The 27,446-nt window shown below is 39.3% G+C and overlaps 1 protein-coding gene and 1 long non-coding RNA gene across 2 annotated transcripts in view; both read right to left on the bottom strand.

The window, feature by feature from the left end:
• The window catches only part of DDAH1 (dimethylarginine dimethylaminohydrolase 1), a 142,284-nt gene that overhangs the window by 101,333 nt on the left and 13,505 nt on the right, over positions 1–27,446 (bottom strand). The gene's annotated exons all lie outside the window — the stretch shown is intronic.
• On the bottom strand, positions 2,610–5,552 carry LOC118997353 (uncharacterized). The gene is made up of 2 exons (XR_005068652.1): positions 4,692–5,552; positions 2,610–4,482 (listed from the first exon to the last, which is right to left on the bottom strand). It is a non-coding gene; the product is annotated as an uncharacterized LOC118997353 (long non-coding RNA).

Genomic DNA, 27,446 nt, shown 5'->3' with positions numbered 1-27,446 from the left:
GAGGAATCTATCTGTGGCTTTCCTTTTCAGTTTACCAATGTAAAACAAGAAATATAAACATATGGAAAAGAGGTAAGAATTGCATAAGTAATTATAAACAACAATGAAAATGATCACAGGCCTATAGTCTATTGTCATAGGCTGTTAGCTGTTTGTCAGAGAGAACATACTTTTTTACTGAAGCATTTACTTACGCTTTGCTAAGAAGCCTTCAATGTTTCAACTACTGAGATCTGCACTATCATTTTTAAATTAAGCATTCCTTTACAGTTCATTTCCAGGTGAGCTGTCATGTCACATTAACTACTGGCTGAAGTTAGGTGCTACATTTCACAATATTCTTTTATGTTGAAACCAAAATCTCACTTTGAAGTGATATGTTTTAGGTTTGTACTTTTCAAAGTCAATCCATCATTTCCTTTCTTGTTTTATTTTTCTTTCTAGATTTTCATTGGTTCATCTTTATAAACTAGCAACTTTCAGATGACTCAGTTTTTCTTAAGTACTTTATTTTGAGTGACCAGAATTTGCATTCCTTCCTCTCCATCCACATCTCAAGCTTCTATAGCTGGTCACACCATCTCTCAGACATCTATGTTGTGATGGATAAATTAAAGCTAGACTTTCCTAGTTTGCAATGAGCACCTCAACCAATGTAAACATAAAACATCACATTCTTAATTAGAGCATACATTTGTCAGGAGAAATGCCAGAATACTTTGTTAAACAATTGTTTTCCAAGCCTGATGTCTATCAATACATAAGGATTATATATCAAGTCTGGAATTTTTACATCAATTAACTGTTTCTTTGCTAGAACCTAAATCTAAAATAAAAAAAGTTATCATGATTTTCCAAGGTAGCTTAAGAGTTCTATAAAACCACACACTTAGTTTGGTTGGTGGCTTATTTTGTTTTAATACAAGGATAGTTTATGGTCTTGAAAAATTCTGGATTAAGCTGTGTAAGTTCAAATCTTGCATTCACCTTTTATCAGCTGAGTGATTTTGGGCAAGGATGGTAACTTAATTATCCTGCACCTTAGTTTCTCTATGACTGATTTCTTCACCAAAAAATATTTATAGAGTGCCCATTTCATGTCAGGTGCTATTCTAACTGCTGGGGACACAGCAGTGAATGAGACTGTGTAAGCAGAGCTTACACGGCCTTCATCACTAGTTAGGATAATTTCAGTACCTCCCTCACACGACTGTTGTGAGAATTACATTAGTTAATACATATGAAACACTTAGAACAGTGTCTGGCGCACAGGGAGAACTCATGAAATATTAGCTGCCATCATCATCAACATCTTCTTCATCATCAGAGGACATTTAATTTTCATAAAAAGTTTTCCTTTCAGATTCTCCCCGTTCCTTGTCTCCTTGGAACCCAGAAATAATGGATTGAAATTACTGTTCATGTACATAACTGAGTCTCAATTTCCCCATCTGTGAAATGGTGATAATATCTGCCCTTTCCACTCCACAGCGCTAGTGTGAAAATTAAGTGATACACAGGGGTGGGCTAATTTAATATTGGCTCTCAAATTACCTGAGATCTTAAAGGTGTTGAAACAACATTATGTAAATTTTCTTTGCACACCCACTTGGGATAAAGCTTCTAAACCTCCTTATTATCTTCTGGATGCTCCAGTTCAAGTTCCTTATAAACAGCTGAGGCCAAGTAATATCCTCAGGATCACAGCTATTCAGTGCCAGGTTCTATTTTATATTTGACTGAAGATAAGTACATACTGGATATGTTCACACAAAAAATAAAATACAGTTCTCCAATTATCACTCAAACCCTACGAGGCTGTACACAGCTGATTATTCTTATAGTTCTGGGTCCCCCCCCCAAAAGTAGAAGAGACCATGGAAAAGGAACTAGAGAAGATAGCAGTCCATATTATGGCATATCAGAAAATCTGTTCATTTTCTGAAAAAAAAATTGGAATCCTCACCTGAGGATACATTTATTGACTTTATAGAGAGAGGAAGAGAGAGAGAAACATCAGGTGGTTGCCTCTTGGTTGTGCCCTGACTGGGGATTGAACCAGCAACCCAGGTGCGTGCCCTGACTGGACATTGAACCTACAACCTTTGGTGTATGGCAGGATGCTCCATCCAGCTGATTCACCTGGCCAGAGCCATTTTTCGAAATTTATTAATGTGAAGCTTCAGATTTCTAGCAGTCAAGGAGTCTACTCAGAAGAAACAACCTAGTTATAAAACTTTGTTTAGGGTTTTTTTTATTCCAGCTGGTTCACATGGTAACTTGGATTCAAGCAAGGCTTTTACAGCTGTATGATCTGTATACAGAAATGGCATGTGCAAAATGCTTGTGTCTTGCCAGTCCGCGCGGGGCCAGCTCAAACGGACAGACTGGAATAGCCATCTGTCTTCTTACATGACCGTTAAAACTGGGTGTGTTTACATTGACTGTTGTCAACTGCTCTTGGAAAACAGACAAATAAACATGGTGTAAATATTATGACAGAAATAAGAGAAAAAAGTGGAAGAGACAGAAAAGGCCATAATGGGGGCCCCTGATATTTGAGCATATTTTTTTTCTTTTTGCATCTTCCCATTTCACATGATATGTTCCCTAATGCCCTGTGCCCCAAACATCCTCAGTGAGGGAGGGAGGGAGGGTATGGGAAAGAGTCTGGTCCTCAGGTGTCCAACATCTCCTCCAACACTCAGGTCTGAACATGAACAAGAAAAGTATGACCTGAGGTCCAACTCTTGTATTCATGGCACCAACCCATTTCCCAGTCTTAACTGGTTATAGAAAGTTCAAGACTTCTGTGGCAGCCAGGTGTTAACCAGCTGAGTCCCAGTGAACTGTCACAAAGTTCTCTGTCCATATTAAGAACCCGAGTCATTTGTGTCACCCAAGATCCTTCAAGTTATCCATCTGTCTTTCCAGGCTTCTTAGAATTAAGGCCCAGAAAAGGGGTTTTATCGCATGTGGGGAGGTTTGCTTGGAGACAAATGCTACTCAAGAAGAGTAAGACTGTTGCCAGGTCAGTGAACAGATATCTGAGCCTGCCTGTTTACTTCTGCTTGCCTGGACAGTGAAGAAAGCAGCACTTTATTCGGGATGATGGAGCATTTTAGACCCAGAGGGCCAAGGCGCTGCTGGACTGCAATTTTCTAGAGAAAGCTTCTCCTCTTGAGTATGTGTGATAAAGGATGAGAATCGGTGGCCACATGGCAAGAGAGAGCAACATGGAGAGGTGAAGCAGGCAAAGAAGGCAACCGCGGAAGTCCAGAGCTAGGGACTAGAAGGCTGGGAAGCTGGGGAGGGCTGCAGGGACAGAAAGCTTCTGAACTCTGCCAAGGATAGGCAGGATGGGTCTGCAGAGCAGGGCCCTGGGCAAATGCCTCACCTTGCATGAAAGTGAGGAGACCAAGTTCCAGGGACTGAACTGGACTAGGCTACTCCTTAAGCTAGAATCCTCCTCCTATGTCTACTAACCAGGAAAACATTCCTCCCTCCTGCCTTCTTTTGTTACACAAAGTTCTAGGATAGTGTTTAAAAACACTTCCTTACATCTTCCCTTGTAGAGTAATACATATGACCCTATCAGGCATCTCTTGATCTGTTACTGGGTGAGCAATACCTCCATCCTGACAAAGCTGATGTGTGGAGGCATAAGCAGTCTTCCCTTTGTAATTCATTTACAGCCTCATAGAAGGAGCAGGGAAGTTAAATTAGGCGAGGTGAATGGCCTCAGAGTGCCCCTCCATTTCTCACCCATGAGGTTGCTTTTGGAATCAATACAAGAGGAGGCAGGGCACTCAGAGGATGATTTACTTTCCCACTATTTCAGGCACTTAATTTGTGCTAATATCCCTGGTAAGTACTATCTGTGGTGAGTCAAACGTTGTCAGCATTATGGTTCAATATTTCGTTCATCTCCAAGTACAGTCAAAGGTGGTTCTGAGAGAGCCTCAGGAAATGCGAGGTGACTTTGCAGAATTAGACTCCCAGCTTAGTGGCATGTCCTTTGCAACCTCTCCTTGACCAACTCTGTTTGGTAGTCCTGGAATGTGAGTGAATGAGCAAAGGCTCAAGAGAGCTACATTGAAAACCACCAAACAGGGACTCCCCGAGGACATGGCCTCTCCATCTTCCATTTTCCTTTCCCAATGGGCTAACACAATACATGGTATAAAGGAGACACTCGGCTAACCTATGTTAAGTCACTGAGAAGATTCCTCAGCATCCCTCCCAAGGCTCTAATTCTGAGATGTCTAAGCAACATTACGACACAGAGATAACACAAATTCTGTTGTTACAGATGCTTCTAAATATAGTCAAGTTTATTTTATTTTTGTGTGGATTATTCATGGCCAATTTTTATTCCCAGTGGGTTCCACCCTGCCCAGAATGATGAAAGAATACCACATCCCTTAATGTCACAATTGAATTGTACTCAGGAAATATGGTTACTTTAATATTATTGTAAACCTGAGCGCCGGCCGGCGAACCAGAGTATTGCGGTTTGATTCCCAGTCACGGCACATTCCTGGGTTGCCAGCCAGTTCCCAGCAGGGGACCCATGAGAGGCAACCATACATTGATATTTCTCTCCCTCTCTCCTTCCCTTCTAAAAATAAATAAAATCTCAAAAAAAATAAAAAACAAAAAAAAGCCCTGAAATAAATATTATTGTAAACCAAACATAATTAAGAATGTAACTCTTCCCAGGAAAATGTCACATGATACACTCCAGAAACAAGTACAAATGAACTTCAGTTTACATGATATAGTTTATCCACTCCACCTTCTATTAGTGAATTCAAATGATTAGTATTGAAGGCACTACAAAACCAACAAAATTTCTCCCTTTTAAATCTAGTACTTTAGTATCTTGAAGGCATGGGGTGGTGAAAGCCAACTGGGGTCATGAGCTGATCAAAACTTGCAGTGACTCTTACAAACCCAGACCAAAAAACCATGACAACACTGCAGACCTTGTAATTCTCCATTTGGCTTTGGCTTAAATTTATTGGCTCACAGAGGATGACTCCAAACCATGGTATCCACTTTATGACACTGATATTTACACTGTGTGATACCAATCCATGTACAAACTGGTTTTGGGAAAGACTGTACACACACATAGTATTCATTTGCTTAAGGCCCTGTACGTGCCACCTAGTGATTGTTTGGGGAAAGGCTGAGGTACCAAGAAGAGTTGTAATTAGGAGGTAAAACATCAAAGACTTGGCAAGGGACCCAGGTTGGCAGACCCAGAGGAAGGGAGTAGGAGGAAAGTAGCGCGGATTTGAGTTCAGCTGGTGGGTTGGGAAGAGTTTTCTTCTTCACACCTGCTTACAAAATCTACTTCCCCTCAGTGATTTCCGGAAAATGCGTCAAGTATTTTGTTGATATCTGTACAGATTCCTGTTCTTAATTTTAAACAATGACAAGTGCAATAATATACACCTAGCACACAGTCTGAGAACATCACTGGAATTTTCTGGAGAAGGCTAATAAATACACAAAATTACAAGGAATTTCACAGATGTTATTGGTAAGTTGACAACTAGGCAAAAAGATAATACACATAAAATTTGTACTAAATTCTTTTTTTGTACTGAATTCTTCAACTGAAAAAACAATCAGCTAGTTTTTAAAAATTGCAAAACCTTCCCTTTCTATTTAAATATGCTTCCCTTCCCTTTTTAAATATGCTTCCATATTTAACATCATTCTTTAATAAGACTATCATTTAAACCATCCATGTTCTTTCATAAAAACGTCAACCAGCTAACAACCATGCAGTACAACCATATAGTACTACATTATTTGTAGCCAAAGCTGTGTTAATTATGAAGGGAAATACTAGGGAAACTTTAAACTGAGGATAAAATATTTCATTATTCCTGATTTACTTAATTCAAAATCCATGTATAAAGTTAGATGTTTCTGAAATTTGATTTTATAGAAAAGAAACACACATAAACTTCAGGTAACTATTTCAGTTATTTAGAGCTAATGTACGGCTAAAATGTAACAATTCAACATTTGTGTATACCATATTTTTATTAATAAAAAATCAATTTAAAGGATGCTATTCGGGTGAAAAGTATATCAAAGTGATTGGTTTTTCCCATTGTGATACCTCTCCATGTTTTATGTTTACGCTGTTCTCTCCATTCCCTACCCTGACAGCACGGAAAAATACTTTGTTTCTCTTTTCCTCTGGGGATTGCTTTTTAGGTTGACATTTAACATTTTGAACCTTCTAGAATTTATTTTGATGTGTCACATGATCTCCAATTTAAAAAATGATTAATCAGTTGCCTAGCCCACTGATTTGTGATGCCTCTTATCAATCACATTTATTAAATTCTCATTTACTCTTGAGTCTGGTCCTAGACTATCTGTTGTTTCATTAATTTTTATGTCTATTCTTGCAGCAGAATCACTTTAAGAATCACTGTATAACATTATTCCTTAATACCTTATAATAGGGGAATTCTCTAACCAAACAGAATCCTCCCTTCTTTAGAAGTGTTCTTGGCTCTTCTACCCACTTATTCTTAAATTTAGACCTTTAAACTTTAACTCATCTGTGAAGGCAAAAAAAAATCCTGTTGGGATTTGACTGGAATAATATTAGATATATACCATTAAATAACCTAAACATTAAAGATTAATTATATAAGTTAATTTAGAAAAATAGAAATTCTCACAACATATAGTGATATTTAGTAATCACCCAGAAACATACCCTTTTATCTTATTCTTATTTTATGTCTTTACGTAAAGTCTTACAATTTTCCTTATGTGCATCCTATAATTTTTTTTTGCATCCTATAATTTTTTAACAAAAGTTTTCCCCAGGCATTTGATATTTGCAGAAGATTTCAAAATATTTACCAATAGATTATTGATATGATATGAGAGAATAACAAATGATTTTTCCATGTGATTTGCCTATGAGTGTTAATTGTTTTCTACCTGATTGCCTTGGGATTTTTAGACAGTTTAGCAAGGTAAATAATCATGATTTTGGTCTCTTCCTTTTTAATAATTATCTATTCATTCAATACATATTTGTTGAGCATCTACTATACTAGGCATAATACTAGACAATGGGAATACCTGTGTGAGTAAGGCATATAAAAAGTCCTGCTCCAGTGGGGTTTGCATTCTAGTGCGGGATAAAAACAATAAATAAAACAATAAATGAATATAGTATGTGAGAAGATGATTTTTTTTCTGGAAAAATAGGGCAGGGTGAGGGATATAGAAAGGGAAGGTTTTGCAATTTTAAATAAGGTGGTCTGAGCAGACCTCCCTGAGTAGCTTGATGAGAGGGAGTGCGCCATACCTCCACCTGAGAGAGAAGTGGCCAAGGCAGACAGAACACGTTGTGAGGAACCCTGAGGAGGGAGTGCTTCTGGGCAGGACCAGATGGGCGTGAGTACAGGACATCAAAGTAAGTGAAGTAATGACACATCTGATTGTGCTGGGCCTCTTACTTGTGTTCTATATTTTATTGGACTGGCTAGAAACTTAAGAACAATATTAAATAAAGGTACAAATAGGTCTTCTTAACTTGTGATAATTGTTAATAGGAATACTTTCATGGTTTATGTTAATCACTGATTTAAATAGTTATTTTTCACATTTAAAAATTATGTCAGTTCACAATATTAACAGAATAAAAAAACCCAGGTGACAGTTCAATGGCTGTAGAAAAGCCATATGAAAACATTTAATACCAATTGGTGAAATCATGAAAACTCTCAACAAACTAGGAATAGAAGGAATCTTTCTCAATCTGACAAAGAGCATTTGTGAGAAACTTACAACTAACTTCACATTTAATGGTGAAAAACTGAATGCTTTCCCCTTAAGAGTGGAAATCCATTAGGATGTTCACTCTCGTGACTTCTTTCAATGTTGTATTCAAGGTCCTAGAGAGAGTAGTAAGTTAGAGAGAGAGAGAGAGAGAGAGAGGAAGAAAAAGGAGGAGGAAGAGGAAGAGGAGAATAAAGGAAGGAAAAATAAAAGGAAGGAAAAAAGAAAGGAGAGAAGGCATATTGTTTAGAGAGGAAGAAGTAAAATCAATATTTTTTTTCATACGACATGATCATGTACATAGAAAATCTTACAAAGTCCACAAACAAAAACATATTAGAATTGGCTCAGTGGATTGAGTGCTGGCCTGCAAATCAAAGTGTCACCTGTTTGATTCCCAGTTAGGGCACATGCCTGGGTTGTGGGCCAGGTCCCCAGCAGGGGGCACATGAGAGGCAACCACACATTGATGTTTCTCTCCCTCTCTTTCTCCTTCCTCTCTCTAAAAATAAATAAAATCTTAAAAATATATTAAAACTAAAGTGCGTTTAGCAAGGTTGCAGATATAAGGTCAACATACACAATTTTGTTTTTCTAGTTTTGTTTTAATCCTCACCTGAGGAAATGCTTATTGATTTTAGAGAGAGGGAAAGGGAGGGAGAGAGAGAGGGAAAGACACATCAATGTAAGAGAGACCCATCAACTGGTTGCCTCTAGCACATGCCCCACTGGTTCTGTCGAACCTGCAACCTAGGCATATGCCCTAACTGGGAATAGAATCCAAGACCCCTCGGTTTATGGGATGATACTCCAACCAACTGAGCCACACTGGCCAGGGCACTATATACTATTTAATCAATTGTATTTCTATAGCTAGCAAAAAACAACTGGAAAAAAATTAATTCTCAGAAACAATAAAATTTATAATAGTGCCAAAAATATCAATGAAATAAGTAAACTACAAAAGAGCGAAACATTGCAGGGCACTGTAAATACAACCTAAATAAATATTTGAGTCTTCTTTGTGTGATTCAATGTTGGTAAGATGTAATTTCTCTTAAAATTGATCTGCTGATTCAATATAATAGGTAAATATAAATGAAAAAAATTGCCGAGCTTTTTCATGGGTACTTAGGAATACTATGCATATAATGGGTTTTTATTTAGAAATAAAAAATGAACACCTTACTGATACAGGCAACGACCTGAAGGAATTTCAAAGGTTATTCTGACATAAAGAAGCCAGATGCAAAAAAGCCTCACCTGGCAGAATGAAGCTGTGCCTTCATCTTTTTTTTTTTGCCAGGACAGTGTCAGAGGAAGCCAGCTAAAACAGAAGGTTTAAAACGAGGTCCAGCATCTCAAAATACAATACCTAAAAGTTCAGGTTTCATTTGAGAATTATGCATCAACTCAAGAACAAGGAAAACCATAATTTGAATTTAATAAAAAGCCCAACAGATACTAACAGTGAGATGACAGAGATGTCAGAATTATACGACAAAGATTTTAAAGCAGCCATCATAAAAAACACTTCAATGAGGAATTACACACACACTTGAAACATATTTAAAAAACCAGGAAGCTGAAGCAAAGAAATAGAAGATATAAAGAAGAACCAAATGAATTTGTGGGGCTATCCCGAAAATTCCAACACTCATGTCATCAGCATCCCAGACGGAGAGGTGAAAGAGACCAAGGCTGAAAAGGTTATCGAAGCTATAACAGCTGAAAGCTTCCCAAAGTTGGCAAAGGACACAAACCTACAGATTCAGAGAGCTGAACAAATTCCAACCAGGATGAACTAAAAACAAAATTTTCACCAAGACACATACATCACAGTCAAACTTCTGAAAACTAAAGATAAAAAAAAAAACCTTGGAAGCAGTAAGGGAGTAATGACAACTTATCTGTAGAGAAAACACAATTCAAATAAAAGTGGATTTTTCATTAGAAACGATGGAGGCTGGAAGCAATTGACACATTTTTAAAGTACTAAAAAAAGTAGTCAATCAAATATCCTATATATATGAAATGTCCTTCAGCAATGAAGGAAAAGAAAGACATTCTCAGATAAATTAAAACTAAGAAAATTTATCACCAGCAGGCCTAACCTAAAAAAAAGGAGGTTAAAAAAAAGTTCTCTAAACAGAAAGAAAATAATAAAGAAAGCAATCTTGGAACATTAGGAAAGCAGAAATGGCATTAGAAAATAAAAAAATATGAGTAAATTCAATAGAATTTTCCTCTTGAGTTTCCTAAATAATACTTGACATTTGAAGAAAAAATTATACCATCTGATGTGATTCCAAATGTATGTAGAAGAAATGATCAAGACAATTAATTATATTATAAATGAGGGAAAGTAAAGGAGGGATAGGTTTCAATACTTCATTTGAACTGATAAAATGTCAAAACCAGTAGACTGTGGTAAGTTATGTATATGTAATACACTACCTAGAGCGATCACTAAAAAAGCTATACAAAGAGATACACTCAGAAACACTTATTTGCTTCACAGGCCCGTGCTCAATCCACTGAGCTACACCAGCCAGGCCTACTCAGAAACACTTATAAATAAAAAGGAAGGCAGTAAAAATGCATAGATATTAAAAAAAAAACACCAAAAAATAAAATGACTGACTTAGCTCTAAAACATCAATAATTACATTAACTGCAAGTGCTCTAAATGTACCAATTAAAAGTCAGAGATTGAGAAAATGGATTAAAAACCTAAGTGGATTAAACAACTATCTGTCAACAAAAACTCACCTCAAACATAATACTATAGGAAGGTTGAAAATAAAAGAACAAGCCAGGCAGTGAAAGACAAATACCATATGATCTCACCTTTAACAGGAATGTAAACAACAAAACAAACAAGCAAGCAAAATGTAACCAAAGACACTGAAATACAGAACATGCTAACAGGGTCCAGAGGGGAGAGGGGAGAGAAGCACAGAGTAAAAGGGGATGGACTCACATGAATACGAATGAAGGACACATGGACAATAACTAAGATGAGGGGCAGAGATGGGAGGTGGGTGGGGAGCACTGGGGGGCAGGGCTGGGAATACAAGAAAGAAAACTGTACTTGAACAAAAGTTAAATAAATAAAAAATCAAAATTAAAAAAAAGAAAGAAAATAAAAGAATGAGAAAAAGTTACATCATGCAAACTTTTGTCAAAAAGATAACAGGAGTAGCTATATTAATGTCAGATAAAGTAGATTTCAGAGCAAAGAAAACTACCAGCAGTAGAGAAAGACATTATAAAATGTTAGAAGGGCCAATCCACCAGGAAGACATAACAATTCTAAATGGCTATCCACCAAACCATGGAGATGCAAAATATGTGAGATGCAAAATAATAGAACAGAAAAGAAAAATCGACAAATTATCAAGTATAGTTGGAGACTTCCCCACCCCTGTCTCAACAATTAGTAGAACAACTAGACATAAAATCAGGAAGCATACAGAAGAACTTAACAATAGCAACCAACAGAACCAGATAATTATAACTGATTATATAATCAGTTATATAATCAGTATATAACTGATTATATAATTATAACTGATCATTATAAGACACCCAACAATACCAGAATACACATTCTTTTCAAGACATGTTTAACTTAGTATATCCTGGGCTACAAAACTAACCTCATCAAATTGAAAAGAACTGAAATTACACGGTGTGCTCTCTAACTACAATGAAATCAAACCTGAAATTAATAACAAGAAGATAACAGAAAAAGCTTCATATATTTGAAACTACACAACACATTTCTACACAGTATGTGAGTCAAAAAAGAAGTCTTAGGGGAAACTGAGAAATACATCAAAACGAGGAACAATGAAAAAACAAAATACCAAAATTTGTGGGACAGAGCCAGAACAATGCTAAGAAGGAAAATTATAGCACTAAAGGCTTAGACTGGAAAAGAGGAAAAGTTCCAAACCAATAATCTATGTTTTCACCTCAAGACGACAGAGTAAGAGTAGCAAAAACCCTCTGTGATCAAAGCAAGCATGAGGAGAAAAACAATAAAACAAGAACAGAAGTCAATGACATTGAAAACAAAAAAAGAGAGAAAAATGCTGTTATAAAAAGCTGTTTCCTTAATATGCATGACCCGTGGACATGAACAACTGGTGTGGGGATTAACTATTCAAATGGGGGGTGGGCTGGGGGGAGAAGGACAAAAGGGGAAAAATTGGGACAACTGCAATAGCATAAATAATAAAAAAATGTTTCACTTTAAAAACAAAGCTGGTTCTTTGGAAAAATTCAATAAAATTGACAATCATCTAGCAAGACTGACAAATAAAAAAAGAGGGAAGATACAAGTTACCAATATCAACATTACCAGAGGGAAAGGGGGTGGGGAGAGATAGAAGAGGGGGGATAAGTGGCGATGGAAGGAGACTTGACTTGGGGTGGTGAGTGTTATATACAATATACGTATTATAAATTGTAGATCTGAAACCTACAAAATTTTATTAACCAAGATCACCCTGACAAATTCAATAAAGATTAAATAAAAAATGAAATAGGGGATACTACTACAGATTCTGAAGACATAGAAAAATAAGGGACTACTACAAAGAACTCCACACTCATAAATTCACCACTTAGATGAACCAAACTAATCCTTGAAAAACATGAACTGTCACATCTCACTCAAGATTAATCAATCATTTCCATAGTTGTATACTATTAGGGAAATTTAATTGATAATTTTAAAACTTCAAAAAAGAACTGTTCCAGCCCAGCTGGTTTCACTGAGGAGTTCTGCCAAATGTTTAAAGATTTTACAACAAATTTATACAATATCTTCCAGGAAATCAAAGGTGGAACATTTCCCAATTCGTTTTATGAAGCTAGTATTATTTTAATAACAAAACCAGACAAAGCACAGACACACACACACTACAGACCAATATCTCTCATAAACATATACACAAAACTCCATAATGAAAGATCAGCAAATAGAATCCAGAAATATACAAAAAAGAAATATGTATCACAACCAAGTTGGCTGCTTCAATATTCCAAGAATAAATCAATATAATCTATCATATTAACAGATTAAAGAAGAAAAATCATGTTTCTACCAATAGATGCAGAAAAGTGTTGAAAAAACTTCAACATCCATTTATGATAAAAACACTCAAAAACCTAAGTAATGTAATAACAGAGGAGAACTTCTTCAACTCAATAAAGATTATCTATAGGAAACTTTTATAGTTGTCTGGTTATTCTTCTTCCTCCCCCTCCCCCAACCCCAGTCAACGATGGTTTAGTGCCCAGCACACTGAATTCATGTAGGCCTTTTATCATAGGAGCTGGCTGGATGACACCACCAGCCAATGTCTAAAGGGAATTGCCACCAGAACTCTTGCGGGGCAAACTCATCTTGTCACTGCCATTAGGTAGCTGACAAGGCTTTGAGTCCTGTCTACACTGCTTCTACGTGGGTGCCAGTCTGGGAGTCTCTGCTCTCGCCTTTCTTTCCTTAGCGAACTTTTGGAGAGATGGAAGAAGCCCCCTTTGTCTTCTAGGCTTTTAATTTTTTAAAGGCATCTCTTGTTCACTGTTATTCCTTTTACTAGAGTTTCTCTTTCAGTTTCTCATAATTCATCATCTCACTGAACGACGCACAAGTCTCCCACAGGCTTGCTCATAAAATTGTTCAATTAACACAAAGCAGTGGGAAGCAGCCTGCCTGGGTCCTTCCTCCTTCATCCACAGTCTCAATGCAGGGCTAACTATCAATTCCAATGCTTCCCATGAGTTCAGTTCAATTATAGAAGCATTCATTACATGGCCACACAAAGTCACTGAGCTCTCCGAGGCTTATTTGGAGAGCTCTGACTTCTGTTTGGGTTCTCTTACTATACATGTGCTCTCGCAGTGCAAGAGAGAGAATTTATCTCACAGCAAAACCACTGCAAAGAGGGAGCACTTTTTTTGCATTACAGTAAAGTAGTGGGAGGGAGGTAAAGGACAAAGAATTAGTAATTAGTAATTAGTCATGGTTGTTATACAATAGAATATTTGGCTAAAAGCAAAGAGTGGGGAGTCAAAAAGCCTAGCTTAGAATCAAGTTTTCATGATGAACTAGCTGGCTATCTTGGGCACATCCTTTAATCTCTCAAGGCCTTGGTTTTGCTGCCTGTAAAATATGGATATTAACACCTATCTCAGAAGATTAAATGAGATAAAATATTTCAAGTCCCTGGCAAATAATCACTCACTAAGTAGCCACTAGTGATGGTCATAGTCAGTTGTGGCTACACTCTACCTCCTGACCTGGCATTGTGGTAACACTCCAGGACCCCTAGTGTAGGTGACTGCATTCTCCTGGAGAGCAGAGCTTGGACATAGCTGCTTGTGGAAGTAAGATTAAGTAGCATTAGACCCCACTGCTCATGTATGATAAAATTATTAACAATTAGGAAGTAAGGGCCATGTCTACACTGCCTATACCAAGTGCCATATGTTAAAATCAGAAAATGTACTTGGCTGGTGCCTTTATAGATCACTTCACAATTAATAAGATGATTAAAATCCAGGTGGAGAGTCACTGGACCCTACACCACAAATCCTGCAGATGTCTTCAGCTTTGAGAACACAATGAAAATATATTTGGGAAATAAAGCAGAGGACATTCTAGACAATATAAACAAAATTATAATAAAATAATTTCCTTTAGTAGCACATGAAACAGTATTCCCTATTATTTCTCAAAGCTCTAATATGGTTTAGTACTTAAACTTTATTTTCTAAAAATGAATTTTCACAAACTTGAGAGAAATATGCAGCAAGAATTCTGAAAATACTGAGGTGCTGCATTTTATCTTCCAGCATATTGAAATCATTGGGAGAGCTAGAGAAGAAAATTTCTGCTCTGTCCCTGCAACCACTGTATTCTTCCTAGAAGGGCAAGCCCATCTCCTTTCTCTGCCATCGAACAGGTATTTGCCAGACCAGAGCTAATAACTTCTACTAATGCCAATCATGTTGATTTAATATTTCAGGAAGCACAGGAATGTAGTGTGCCAAACTGGACCATGAAGATTTTGGTAGAAATATTCTTGGAAAGCTACAGCATATCATTCATACAAATGAAGAGAAGGTAATAAATGTATCGTGTGCTGTGGAGATAGTGCACTGTGAGCTCTGGTCAGAGGAGGCTCAGGCACCCGGTGGTGCTGAGGCTGCAGGAGGAGCTCTGTCGATTGCATTGGTAATGGTGCCCAGCATCTCTCTGGGCTTCAGTGTCCTGGGTGGAGATGAGAAGGGGTGTGGGTTAACCAAGCTGGAAAGTTCTGAGCTTGGGAGAGCAGTGAAGCTCTATGGCCACACAGGGCCATACTAGTGGGAAGAGATCCTGAAAGGAAGCGAAGGCCACATTGTGGAGTGATGGATGTTTTTGGCAACACATACTTCTTCCATATTTCTGCCAACAGCTGGCCCTGTCACCCAAAGTTGAGACAGAGGAGAAGCTACTCAAGCAAGGTTAATGGTACCATAGTAGTTTTAAAGCAAATTCACAAGTTCTTTGACGTTCTTCCAGCAAAATGTAAAGACTAATTTTCTTTCCCTTGAACATGAGTTGGCCTTTGTAGCTTGCTTCTAATGAAAAAGAACTGTGATGGTGAGTGATTTCTGAGACTAGGCAATACACAGTGTCCACCTGTCTTTCTTTCTCTCTCCTCCGACTTTGTCCCTTGGGTGTCCTGAACCCACGTGTAGGAAGCCCAGCAACTCTGATACGACAGTGTGGAGTAAACCAGTGGAAGGTCCACACAGAGACTGAGGGGCTGGCAGAGTCTCAGCTGTGCCAGCCTCCAGCTGTTTGAGTCTTTCTAGTATCAACTACCAGAAATATAAATAATTATTCAATTCCCCTTGGAGCCACCCCAGTTGACAGCGAGCAAAGCAGAAACAATCTATTCCCACCAAGTCCTTCCCAAATTGCAGATTTATGAGCAAATTAAATTCTGTCACTGTTTTAAGTCACTAGTTTTATGACAATTTGTCATGCAGCATTAAATAACCAGAACAAGAATCAAGATGATGATGGGGGAAGATCTACTTTCAAAGGGCCCTTAGCTTTGGAGATACAATATATGAATACCTGGAGAGCTCTGTTGAGCAGACTAGAGTAGGCCAGAATATAACTTCTTATGAGAAACTAGTGGAGAAGGTGAGTAAAAAGTTCTATAACAGGACGATAATTAAGAGAATGGGTTTTGAACCCAAGACAGACCAGTTTGAATCTAAATAACTTCGGTCTTTACTAAGTTTGCGATCTTAGTCAAGTTACTTAACTCTTATGAACTTCAATTTGCATATCTAGAAAACTGTGATCATAACATCAAATTCATAGAGTTGTTGGAAAGACTAAGGGAGCTGATAGTATTGCCATTAAGTAATGATGACGTTCATTATTTCCAGGTTTCCCATTGTTGCATTCTACCATAATTAGCAGTGGTGGAATACTCGTATTTCAGCTCATGCCAGTTATGAAAGCATTCTTTTATGCAGACAATTCACTAATGAATCAAAAATTTCCCCACTGTATCCTCTATGTTCTGCGCATGGTGCTAAAACTGCGGAAACTATAGAAAAAAACTATAGAAGAAACAACAGAAGAATGTAGACTGTCACCCTGGGAAGCCAGCAATGCAAACATCCCAAACTGAGGTGACTTGTTGACCAAGTGAATTCAGCTTTGCAAGGGTCCGATGCAATTCTAATCTCCAAGTCTTGTTGCCTGAGAGCCACAGCACTGTGGAAAAGGCTTTCACCACAATCCCTGCCCACCACAGAGAGTTCTGCATATTATACATGAGTGTTTAGCAGTCCGTGCACTATACATTATACTTTTCTCTATTTTCTAATACCCAATATTAATATCTAATATCAATATTTCTGAAACTATCTTGTTTTTAAAATAAATTTTAATTGGCCAGCTACTACACATTAAAAGGCACTTTCCAGCTCTCTCTCCCTGCGCTCTGCCCACACCTCTCCCCACCCACTTCTTTCTCCAGGCTCTCCAGAGGGTACACTCTCTATCCCACACTCCCCCTAAGCCCCTAGGGCCTTTCTTAAAAGAAAAAATAAATAAATAAAGTGCTTTCTATGTAAGATTTAGAAAGAACTCAACATATAGTTCAATTAACATTTAAATGCCTATTAAGACTCAGGTATAATTCAGTGAAAACTATTAAACTGAGCCCAGGCCAGCGTAGCTCAGTTGGTTGGAGCCTTGTTGTATACACCAAAATGTTGTGAGTTTGATTCCCATTCAGGGCTCAAACCCAAAGCCTGGGATCATGGCACTTACAAAAAAGCAGCTGATTAATGTTTCTCCTTCTCTCTCTAAAAGCAATGAAAAAATGGCCTAGGGTGAGAGTTAAAAAAGAAAAACACAATTAAACTGACATATAAGTTCAGTAGAGTAACCTAGGACCTGATAAGAATAACAAGACAATTCCTTGCTAATAAATAAAGTTTGATCATTAATTTTTCTATGTTAATAAAAGATATTTTTAACAATAATAGAAAGGCAAAGTTTAATTCATAATACTAATAAGATCATGGCATTTATTTATTTATTTCCATAGTTGTTTATTTATTATTTTATCCTCACTGAAGAGCATTTCTTTTCGTTGCTTTTTTAAAGACTGAGGAAGGAAGTGAGAGAGAGAAATGTAGCTGTGTGAGAGAAACATCAATTAGTTGCCTCCCGACACACGCACGCTAGGGATTTTACATCCCCCCTGGATTAGAACCCACAATATTTCAATTACAGGGAGATGCTCCTATCAACTGAGCCATACCAGCCAGGGCAACCAGAGAATTTTAAGTGCATATGCTAGCAAACAGTTCAGATAGCAGCCTTTGATATGATTTCTCATAGCTCTGTGTAGAGGAATTCATACTTTTTTGGAAGAAACACCAAGTTTTAATTGAACACTGGATAATTATCCAGGTCAAAATAAAACAAAAGCTACCATGGGCTTTAAAAACTTTTAGGTCCACATAAATATTGCCTAGCTTATGAAGACTTTTGTTTTTCTATTATAGTCCAGAGTAATGACTATTGCGTCTCTGAGGTTTATAAGCATTATAACCAAAAAACCTCCACAAAATATTGTGGTATAATTGAGGCTTATTAAATTGTTCATTATACTCTTTCCTAATGAGAGCATTTTTTTTAAGTCAAAGTCTGATTTAAAAAAATTTTTTTAAATCTTCACCCCAGCATATGTATTTTTTAAACTTTATTTATTTATTTTTTGAGAGAGGGGAAGGGAAGAAGGAAGAGAAGGAGAGAAACACTAATGTGAGAGAGAAACATTGACTGGTTGCCTCTTGTACTCGCCCGGACTGGGAGGAACCCACAACCTAGGCATGTGCCCTGCCCAGGAAACCAACCTGCGACCTTTCACTTTGTGGAAGACACCGGCCCAACCAAGTGAGCCACACTGGTCAAGGGGAGGATGTTTTTCATTACTGATGTTAGAGAGAGGAAGGGTGGTGGAGGGGAAAGGGAGGAAGGGGGAGAGGGGAAGAGGGGGAGAGGGGGAGAGGGGGAGAGGGGGAGAGGGGGAGAGGGGGAGAGAGAGAAACATCTATGTGAGAAACATCAATCAGCCGCCTGCTATTCCAACTGGGGATTGAACCCACAACCTTTTTGGAGTACAAGACAATGCTCCATGCAGCTGAGCCACTGGGCCAGGGCTTTGTTTATTTATTTATTTATTTATGGATTCCTGTATATATATCCTTGAGTATAATTTGAGTATATATATCCTTGCATTTATGAGTCAAATCTTTAATCTTCTCTGCAGTTCTAAACAACTCTAACCCCATTTCTTTTGGTTATTAGCCTCTCTCCTCTCCAACTTTCCAATATTCCTCTGAAAGTGATCTGTATTACCAAGATTGCATCGTGAGTTTATAGGGGTCTAATCAGTGATGAGTAGCCAGGAAGGAACACTATATATAGTTCTATGAATTGTACCTGAAACTTGGAAGTTTATTTCTCATCTCTAGCTCTACACAGTAATACTCTCAATAACCTTTGTCTTTGAAGGGGCTGGAGAATGTTATGTAAAACTACACCAGCTCCAACTTTTCATAGGTCAGAAATACCCAGGGGTTTTTGTTTTTAATGTAACTTCCTTAGATAAAAACCTATTTCCGTTTTCCAATCCGGGAAGTGGATGTCTGTAATACAACATAAATTACACAGTTTCTGATTTTACTGTCTAGACACCATCAACTCCCTTTACACTACCTTCTCTGTCAAAAGTCTGGGCACAGCCCAAAAATAACTCATGTCCAGCTAAACTCGGAAATATATTCCTTCCAACTAAAGCTGGCAGGACTCTGGTGAGCACATTTGAAGCCAACAAAAAGCAGGATTGGAAAATTAAGAATGGTTTAAAGAAAAAGAAAGAAAGGGCAAGTACAAAACCCTTTTGCAAATTAACAAGGTTCAATGGCATCAAATATTTGCAAGGTTTCCATCTTCCCCTCGACTTCCAAATAAAGTAGCTCATTGGCCTTGCAGGTAATGCAGACATTTTTATAGCCTCACCATTCTCAGTAGAGGCTCCACTGTCTGACAGACACAGAAAATAAGAGAACTAAGTGCATTCTCAAGAAAATAGCAACGCTCACCTGATTCTTACAGCTCCTTGTCAGTGCACTCATGTCATCCTCACAGCACACAAAGTGAAGATTAGAGAGTGGAGAAAGGAGACAAGAAACCAGCTGCCTTTTGGGGGGATGGAGGGTTACAGAACTACATAAGGACTGAAAATTTGCCACTCTTTTCAGATCACCCTACTGCTTTCCTGGGAGCAAGCCGAGAAAATGCTACATTATCCTAATGGTAGCAATCACAGCAATGGCAGCTCTCACTCACTGAGTGCCTACTATATGCCAGGCTCTGGTCTAGTATTTTGTATTTATTGTTCTCCCAACAGCATAGCAGGCAACTCTACGACATTTTTGCTATGGAGTAGGATTCAGCAAGAGTTAAGGTCTGTCTTGGATCACACATCTAAGGAGGATTATTTTCTGAAATTCCAAATAGGATGCTTTTTGATGATACCATATATACATTTACATTACAAAGAATTTTCACATTTTTTTCATTTCATCTGCACAAAAGCCCTGAGCAGCAGGAATCATTATCCCTATTTTACATATGAGAAAACTAAAGCTAAGGGAGACTATGACCAAAGACACACACATTCATGAGGAACAAGGCCAAGGGCTGGAATACAGGTGTTCTGACTCCAACTCCTGTGTTCTTCCCACTACACCGAAGTTGCCACCTATGACAACAGGCCCTGACAATATTGTGAATGTCAAAGCATACTGAACAGATATTGTGCATTCAGTTCAACTCACATTCATCAATTACTGACTGTGTACCACTCACTGTGCTCAGTGTTGGAGGCTCAGAAGTGAAAAAGCCACAGGTGATGCAGGAAAGAAGTTCCTAGATTACCGAGGGAGACCATCATGCAAATAACTGCAATACGGAGTGGTATGTGCTCACCAAAGTACAGGGACACAGTAGTCCGAGGAGTCTGTGAAAGCTTCAGGGAGGAGGGTAGTCTAAGCTAGACTTAGTAGGTTGAATTCAGGGGGTGAGCAAGCAGACTCTGTTTTAATTGTCAGAAAAGAAGGGTAAAAGATTGGTGATCTGTGCAACATAAGCACTGTGCCCAAGGCCAAATATTTAGGAACTTGACATATGTTGCTTTGCAGACCGGACCATGAACATCAAATCAGAAGAAATGGGTAATGTTAGAAGCAAGGAAAGATACAAAAAAGAACAAAGCAATTCATCTCTTCTTCCTAACGGGTATTGCTCAATGAAAATATGTTATGTTTTAAAGCCAGATAAACTTATCCCAACAGTTAAATGTCATCTGCAACTCTGATCACTTGTTAAAATGACAAACCGAAACATTATCACCCAGTACGGATGTCTGGAATATCCAAATGCTTTGTTTTCTGGTGCATCTCTAATTGGTGCTTGTTAGAAGTTAAGACATGCTGAGCTGGACTGCACCAGAGATTGTTCATGAACTTGCCTACAGCGGTGCTTTCAGGAAGAGGGAAAGCTGAAAACCAGATTAGCTCATAGTTGTTCATCTCCATCTCAAGCCCACCTTTTGTCCTATCCTCCGGCAGTGTTACTTCAAAGGCATTAAGGGGGAATTCCCACCTTCTGAGGCCCACTATCCCAAACCCTCTCCTTCAGGTTCTTTCCCCACTTGTTTTGGCCCCACCTTCCCCACCTTCATTTCCCTCAAAGCTCCTATCACCAACCCCAATCATGTAATTTATGGCTTAGTATCATGGAGATATACCAAATTTCTGGGTGGAAACTAAGGATCTCATTTCCAAGCCAGTTCATCCCCTTTGTCCTTCTTGCTTCTCATTTGCCTTTTTTTCTCCTCAGACTCCACTCTCCTTGCAGCCTTTTATCTTATGTCTTAATTTTTACCTGGGGGCAGGAGAGAAGTGTTCTTCTCACTAAAGGGATACAGGGCAGGCAGGTCACCTTCAACAGTGGAAAAAAAGAAGGTCGTCATCATCAAATTTCAAAACTCAAAGGGTAGAAAGACAAGGCTGTGGTACCCAGAGCATTTCTTCTTTCACAAGGGTTCAGTGTTCAGATTCACTTCCTAGCAGGAGGAAGCTAGCTACACCGGAGACGCAACCACTGCCTGTCCCTTCATATGCAGGAACCTGCTCCACCCACAGACTCCGCTGCTCTAAGCAAACTTACTCTGGTCCTCGATCCTGAAGTACAGCTGACTGAATACTGGGCTCCTGACACAAATCCAGTTTTTTCTGAGGCTGGCCAGCTACCCACGACTTGGCTGTCTGGCTCAAGAAGTCAGAATGGGCCCATGAGACTCCCGATCTGGGAATCTGAAATTAAGGAACCGTAAGTCTGAGTCAGCTTGATATGGCAACTACGTTATTGGGATATGAGGTATATTCTGGACCGCAAAGAAGCTGAGGTTACGAGAAAACAGAAGAGAATGAAGCAGATCCACAGCGAGGAGAGGGAGCATGAGGAAGAAGAGACACTCCATGTTCCTAGCGATTTTGCGGTTTCAATTTGAGTATATCCTTGCATGTTTCCTCCTTTTTCTTTCAGGAGATGTGGAGCGGTCTCTGTGAATTGCTACAACCCTAAAAAACACTGACTAGAATATAAAATCACTGACCCAAGAATATGATTGCTAGTCTTAGCCTGGACATAGATCTGATCACTCTTGATCAAGCTAGTCCCAAAGCTTGCCAAAGATTCAAATGGAACGACTAGGAACTGTAGGTGTAGTCAGTCTGAATTACATAAAATGTTAACCAAAAGTTACACTGGCCTTTGCTTTCCGAGGTTCCTCATCAACAGGTTAATTTTCGATGGAAATACTGGAAGATTTCTCCTCTGCAATACCACCTTCTTCCTTCACATTCAGTCATTAAAACAAGCTGGCTGTGCCCCTATGTCCATCACTTATAATCAGCCTGAGGAAGACATGGAGACCTCGTACAGTGCTGTGTGTTCAGCTGCAAATATCAAACGATTATGCTCAGCAGCCAGAATCTTCACCATCCTTTCTTGTGAGAATACCAAGGTCTATTAGTCTGAAGTTGTTATCCTTGAAACACCTATCAAAATTCATGTTTTTTTATTATTGCCAATCTTGCCCTTTAATTCTCTCAATCATGTCTGTTCTAAAAGACAAAGAATGGCAGGAATTGAGTGAGAGGTTCTGAGAGTCTGGTTTCTTTTAGAGTTCTACGAAGGACTCATTTCCTTCTCACACCACTGGCCTTTGTTTATAAGTGAATGTCTCTCTATGGTGCTCCTTGACTGCAAAGATTCACAGGAAAAACATCTGCATAAGTGAGTGGTGTCATAATCTGAAGAAATGTGCCCTGCATCAATGGCAGCTCTAAGTTCCACATGGTGCAAGTCCCCTCTAATGACTCAGATGACCTTTCTGCTAAGGGATCTGCATCACTTCCTTTGTTCTGGTTTTGAACTATATGGAATTACAATAATGTGAATGATTTTTCTTCTACAAAAAACAACACAAAACACAGGAAATCTATGCAAACAATTTTGACAATTGAGTTAACCACTTTTTAATTTATCTAATTAAACACAGGAAGATGACCTTTCTATCAGCAAAAGCCAATTTATTTAACTGTACTAAAGTTGACTTACTGAGAAATTTCAAGAACAAATTTATTAAACTGAGCCAGAAAAGTAGCAGTTAATTGATAGCTCATTATTAGAGGAGGTAGGGAAGGAGAAGGAAAATTAAGGGTATGTAGTCAAGTCACCGTATCCCAAACTTCCTAATAAGTGGAACCTAATACATATTAAAAAACATGAGCATGTACTGGGTCCGAGTTCCAGCCAGCAGAATGGTCCCCCAGGGCAAGGCCAGTGACCAGGGATGGTTCCAAGTGTGGGCAGAGGGAAGAAGAGTCAGAATGACACCAGCATCGAAGGCCCCAGCAAAAACAACCAGACTGATGAGTTGACCCCAGCATAAGGCAGGCTGGTGTTTAGGCTGATAAATTTCCCAAGCTGATATATGAGAAGGCTGGCATGACATGGCCCCAGATGGCGTGGCAGTAAGTTGCAGGGATTCTCTCACACAAGGACTAGAGGTCACCCTTGAGGTCTTTTGTGGAGGGATCTCAGCAAAAATATCAGGAAAGGGGGTCAAAATATAAACCAGTTAATGGGACCTGGGCACAACTTCAGCATATGAAATGAACAAGGGTCGTATCAGAGCAAGGTCAACAGCAGAAATGATCAGGCTTTTATCCAGTGACCTAATGATCAAGGGGTCCTTTAATTTCCTCTGCTAATAGCCAGAGTGCTCCAAGAGCTTGTAACAGGAACAAGACAACTGGTAAGAATGATAAATTTAAAGTGCTGAAGCACAATAAATACATGATAAATGATCTTATTATTGCTGTTATATATTGTGCTTCACGCACTGCATGGGGTCCTGAAGGGAACCTCAAAATTAGACCTAGGCACGCAGAGCAACATGCTGGGTAGGTGGGAAGTCCAGGCAGCTGTGGCGGGCTCCAGAAGTCAAGGTCATCCAGAGGCAGGAACCCATGGGGCAGCAATCTAGTCCTTTCCAGATGGGAGAGGGAATATTCATGTGAGCAAAATAAGAGCTGTACAAACAAGAGCAACAACATGGGTACTACACCGATTTCTTTTAAATATGGGTAACATTGGTCCCCACAGCAAGACTGAAGAGAGAGGAAGGGTAGGAAGCTAAGTGTTTAGCCAAGTCATCACAAAAGTTAAGTGTCTTGGTTCTGAGGCTAAGGGATCTGGGACCCAAAGCCAGGCATGCCATCCTACCTTCCCTGCTCTAAGATACAGGGAGAACAGCATCTAGGCATAGTCTGTGCATCCCCACTCCCTCAACTAACACACAGGTGGACAGGAATCAGACAAGGTACAGCTTGCTTGTGTTATTTCTGATATTGTAGCTTGTATATAGTTTATCTTTTTGACTTGGGGGGTCTATGTTACCAACTAAGAAACACACAGAGCTAGGGTAACATCTATGTTCAGAATAGTAACAATCTGTGTATATTTTTCATGTAATTTTCACCTGAGTACACTCTGGGGAGACTGAGAAAAACTTAAGTGTAGATATATGGATAGGATTAAGTCTTGTCTTCCACTCCAAAGAGCCAGGGAGCACCTTGAGCTGGGACCATTTCCAGGATTCCTGTTCAGACTTACTCAGCATGTCCTCTGGTGTATACAAATTAAGGTCAAGGTTCTCCATGGGTTGTTTAATTATTTGGCAAGGGACCCTGCCGCCAAATATCAAGTCCAGACTAAGTGCATGGCTGGAGATACTGGCCAGCCCCTCTATGGTTCTCCTGGGTGGGGAGATTTCTGGGCTAGCCTCATGGATGAGGGATACAGGGATGAGCAGTTGCTTAACTGAAACCCTGTGTTCAGAAGGAAGATTGGGTTTCAGTTAAGAAATCTCTCAATCTTCTTGGTGCCCTCACTAATAGATGGGACAGCTTTCTGTTGACGTCATCAAACTTGTGGCTGTGGTATTTGTATCAGTATGGTCTCGAATTCTCTAGTGATTGGCCTGCTGGTTTGTGCTGTCTCTGCAGTATGCTGGTTGAATGCCTGGGCTTGGGCATCAGAAGGACATGGCTCCCCATCTCAGCTTCACTACTTAGTAACTCTTTGACTTTAGGCAGGTCATGTCACCTCTCCTCATCTGTTTCCCCATCTGTAAAATGGGGCAATTGTATGGGCCAGATGAAGTAGGATAAACAAAGCAGCACACACAGCACACAATGAAGTGGTGGTCACGTGTGTTTGCAGAGCCTACCTCGCTCCCAAACTCTACTTATACAGTGCACATTCTGATACAATTAGTCTTCCAAGTCTCTCACAGCAACAGGCCTCTTTTCTAGGAGTCCCATAAACTAGCTAGTCCCTTAACATGGGAAAAAAGCCAAGCACACTCTGTGCCACTTCTGTAGATTCTGCTGTTTGAGTCCTGAGAGCCACCTGAGGCAGGCTGAGGGATGTCAAGGGTCTGTTCGAAGGCTTCTGCAGAAGACCATGGGTCCAGGGACCCATCTCTAGCTGTCATGGCAGGTGGTCTGTGGCCCAATTCCTATGGGTGCTGAGCTTAGTGATCCCAAGCAGCCACTGCGTAATACCCACAACCATGATCCTTATAGTGGGCTTTCACATTCATTTCTTTATTTAAACATCAGCACAACAGAGGCTGAATAGGAGCAGCATTATCCTGTTTACAGATGGGAATCCTGAAGTCCACAGCAAGAACCTCAACTACACCGCATTTAAATGGAAGTTTTAAGACTTGTAGTTCAGGTCCTGTTCAAGGCTAACCTACCTCTTCACTGTCAGAGAGAGGGTCTCTGGTAACACCACATTAGGCCAGTTGTTTAATGTGTGATCAACAAGAATTTATTGCTCACTCTTTAATAAGAAGTCTTATTTAAGAACTAATACTCAAGGACCTTTCTAGTTAAGGTCTCATTAATTTTTTACAACCTTCTGAGGCAAGTCATCTTCTTCCTTCATGGCACTTAGTGCTGTTTTTAAGTACACATACATTTGTGATTATTTACTTTATGTTTCTCTCTACAATTACATTGTAGTTTCCATTAGGGCAGGTGTCATTTTTGTTCACTTGATTAATTTTACATATAGCAGGCACTCAACAATAATTCCTTGTTGGATGAGTAAAAGTCATGTCATCCTTTCTTACAGATGACAAAACTATACCCAAAGGTAATCTGCCCAAGTTCACCTTGCTAATAAGTGGAAGACCTGGCCTTTAGAGATGATGATCAGGGTCCCTCTCAAAGGGTTTTCAGAGCTTAGTAATAATAGCTAGAGGGACACTGGTCAAATCTAGTCAATCAGGAACATCAAGAATAAGCTGGCCATCTCCAGTCCATAAATAATAATGTTACTACTGCCATTATGTACAATCTAGCAGTTGTCATACAATGTTACTGGTGTAATCACATTTACATAGGGCATCACAGTACTCAGAACACTTTGATGTCCACTATCCTTGGGAAGTAAGCAGAAAGATATTTTACTGGAAACTGAAACTTATAAATTGCCCAAGGTGATGTAACTGAGAAGTGGAACCAAGACTGAAGTCCAGGCGGAATTGCACCTTGCAATGTAAGAAGAACTTTTAAAGTTCTTAAAAATGGAAAACATATTAAATGGGTAAAGTTAGAAATGTGAATTCAAACCTAAGCACCCGTGAACAACCAGTTCAAGATCAAATGATAAGTGTAAAGGCAAACGTTCTATAAGTATTCATTCACTGAGAAGAGTGGAAGTATGAAGAGAAATGATAGAGAGGGTGATTCAGCGGAGTGTGATGACTTACTCCTAAAAAGGCGAGGTGGAAAGAAGGCTGGTGCCCACATTAGATCTGCTTTTAGGGCAGCACAGGGGCTGGGGAATTGGCCCGGCTGCCCGCTGAGGCTGAAGGACATGCTTTTAAAGTTCTTCCCAACCCCCCCGGCATGTTTCAGGTAGAGTCAGCACAGGAGTCCAAAATATAAGAGCCACGAATCCCAACTGCTGGGCAGAGTCTCAAGGTCTGGGCAGCCCACAGGCAGCAAGGCCACACAGACAAAGGGATAGAGATCTCCAGTTTCCGGGGAGAGAAAGTAGCAAGAAAAGAGCACAGCCTCAATCCTTGGGGATTTGAATGACTGCCCTCTAGAACAACAAAGTAGATAACAGCAGAAAGAAGAAGGCTGACCTTGGATGGAAGAGCTACTTTTGCATGATATTGCTAGGCACTTTAACATATTTAATGCTTCTAATCATCCTAAGTTATAGGACAGTCAAAACCAAGTCAGTTTTTTACAGATGATGAACTGAAGCTCAACTTACTCAAGACCACATAGCTAATAAGCAGTGGAACCACGATTTGAATTCACGGCCGTCCTCTTCCACTCCTCAGGGTACGCAC

Source organism: Sturnira hondurensis, unplaced genomic scaffold, assembly GCF_014824575.4.
Source record: "Sturnira hondurensis isolate 20B ecotype Veracruz unplaced genomic scaffold, ASM1482457v3 Scaffold0013063, whole genome shotgun sequence".
Lineage (NCBI taxonomy): Eukaryota > Metazoa > Chordata > Mammalia > Chiroptera > Phyllostomidae > Sturnira > Sturnira hondurensis.
The sequence above is the reverse complement of the archived record's forward strand: the minus strand, read 5'-3'. Positions and strand labels throughout refer to the sequence as shown.